The sequence below is a fragment of the Notolepis coatsorum genome (assembly GCF_963971535.1).
Source record: "Notolepis coatsorum genome assembly, chromosome: 15".
NCBI classification, from domain to species: domain Eukaryota; kingdom Metazoa; phylum Chordata; class Actinopteri; order Aulopiformes; family Paralepididae; genus Notolepis; species Notolepis coatsorum.
Window position 1 is genome coordinate 35,742,143 of NC_140179.1, and position 2,500 is coordinate 35,744,642.

The 2,500-nt window shown below is 53.6% G+C and overlaps 1 pseudogene across 1 annotated transcript in view; it reads left to right on the forward strand.

Annotated features, from left to right (window-relative positions):
- The window catches only part of LOC311242015 (NUAK family SNF1-like kinase 1), a 26,045-nt pseudogene that overhangs the window by 18,854 nt on the left and 4,691 nt on the right, over positions 1-2,500 (forward strand). Inside the window, exons 3-4 of the transcript XR_014620991.1 lie at positions 1,598-1,663; positions 2,208-2,327. The product of XR_014620991.1 is annotated as an NUAK family SNF1-like kinase 1 (transcript). The remainder of the gene's footprint in view (positions 1-1,597; positions 1,664-2,207; positions 2,328-2,500) is intronic.

Below are 2,500 nucleotides of genomic sequence, written 5' to 3' on the forward strand. Positions count from 1 at the left end.
GTGTGTATGTGTGTGTGTGTGTTTTGGGGGGGGGGGCAGGGTGTCCCTCTAGGTCTGAAAGGTCACAGTATGTTGACAGACATGGAGGAAATCATGGGACAGTATTGACTTCCTCAGCTTCCTCGTGTGTGTGTGTGTGTGTGTGTGTGTGTGTGTGTGTGTGTGTGTGTGTGTGTGTGGGGGGGGGAATAAACCTGCATCGTCCTCATGTCCTCTCTCTGACACGTGCGTCCGCACCCCCCCCCCCCCCCCCCCAGAGGTGCTAAATGTGGTTTTTGGTTCGTTCCAAATGCAGCCATGAGCTCACACACATCCCGTCGCTCGCTCCGTGTTTTTCCCACATGTAAACGGCGTAGAGGCCACGCCCCCATCAAGCTGTCGAGATGCTTTCATGGCCGCCGTCGCTTTGTCATTGGCTGTAATTAAGAAGATGCCGGGGAGGCTTTTATACGGAACACATGCCACTTGAAACGAGCCACAGAGGATGAGCTCACGGCGACGAGGGAACAAGGGCAGCGCTGTGGGAACAGGGCCACGTTCTGTTCCACTGGTGAAACTTACCTCCTCTCTCCCCTCTCCTCTCCTCTCCTCTCCTCTCCTCTCCTCTCCTCTCCTCTCCTCTCCTCTCTCCTCTCCTCTCCTCTCTCTCTCCTCCTCTCTCCTCTCCTCTCTCCTCTCTCTCCTCTCCTCTCTCCTCTCCTCTCTCTCCTCTCTCCTCTCCTCTCTCTCATCTTACCTCCTCTCCTCTCTCCTCTCTCTCATCTCCTCTCTCCTCTCCTATCTCCTCTCTCCTCTCTCCTCCTATCTTCTCTCCTCTCTCCTCTCTCCTCTCCTCTCTCCTCTCTCCTCTCTCCTCTCCTCTCCTCTCCTCTCTCCCTCTTCCCCTCCTCTCCTCTCCTCTCCTCTCCTCTCCTCTCCTCTCCTCTCCTCTCCTCTCCTCTCCTCTCCTCTCCTCTCCTCTCCTCTCCTCTCTCCTCTCTCCTCTCTCCTCTCCTCTCCTCTCTCCTCTCTCCTCTCTCCCCTCTCCTCTCCTCTCTCCCCTCTCCTCTCTCCTCTCTCCCCTCTCTCGTCTCTCCTCTCTCCTCTCTCCTCTCCTCTCCTCTCTCCCCTCTCCTCTCTCCTTTCCTCTCCTCTCCTCTCCTCTCCTCTCTCCTCTCCTCTCCTCTCTCCTCTCTCCTCTCTCCCCTCTCCTCTCCTCTCTCCCCTCTCCTCTCTCCCTCTCCTCTCCTCTCTCCCCTCTCCTCTCTCCCCTCTCCTCTCTCCTCTCTCCTCTCTCCTATCTCCTCTCTCCCCTCTCTCCTCTCCTCTCCTCTCTCCTCTCCCCTCTGTTCTCTCCTCTCTCCTCTCCCCTCTCTCCTCTCATCTCTCCTCTCCTCTCTCCTCTCTCCCTCTCTCCTCTCTCCTCTCCTCTCTCCCTCTCCTCTCTCCTCTCTCCTCTCTCCTCTCTCCTCTCTCCTCTCCTCTCTCCCTCTCCTCTCTCCTCTCTCCTCTCTCCTCTCTCCTCTCCCCTCTCTCCTCTCCTCTCCTCTCTCCCCTCCTCTCTCCTCTCCTCTCTCCTCTCTCCTCTCTCCTCTCTCCTCTCTCCTCTCCCTGGCAGAATGGGGTCGTACACAGGGATCTGAAGCTGGAGAATGTGCTTCTGGACGAAAACTGCAACATCAAGGTGAGGCGTTGCAGACATAGATTTAATACCAGCCACCAGCTCACAGCTGAAATACACCCTCCCGTCAGTAGTGGGGATCGAACCGGTGACCTTTCTGCCATTCCAAGGGTCAAGGGTCTTTTGTATACAGGTTTTTTTGGTGTGTGTGTGGGGGGGTCTCATGTAGCCATGAAACCTCATGTAATTTAAACCCAATTTTTAAGGAGATCTTTTATTTTTAGAGTGTGAACTCTTTGGAATAACCTGCCTCAAAACCTCTGCTGCATTTAAATTGTATTTAACACTGTAAAGTATTTTTTTTCTGTGCTTGCATGTCATTTCAGCCATCTTAATTGTTAGTTTCATTATGCATTGTGTGTTGAGTACTGACTTTTAATAATTTTGTTTTGCAATAATAATTGTTTTTGTATGATTTTTTTTGAGTGGACCCCAGGAAGACTAGCTGGTTGCTATGGGGATCTGTAATAAGATCAAAATCTCTCTCTCTCTCTCTCTCTCTCTCTCTCTCTCTCTCTCTCTCTCTCTCTCTCTCTCTCTCCTCCAGATTGCAGATTTCGGCCTCTCCAACCTGTATCACAAGGACAAGCTGCTGCAGACCTTCTGTGGCAGTCCGCTCTACGCCTCTCCAGAGATCGTCAACGGGAGGCCCTACCACGGCCCAGAGGTACGGACTGACACCCAGTGCTGAACCATCCAAACCTTGTCCTCGTGGATCCACACCTCATCCTTCACACCGTCTCCATCACTCGCTCATTTCCTACCCCCCCTCCCACGCCTCTGTCACTCGTCTCATCTCCTCTCCTCTCCTCTTCTCTCCCGCCTCTCCTCTCCCACCTC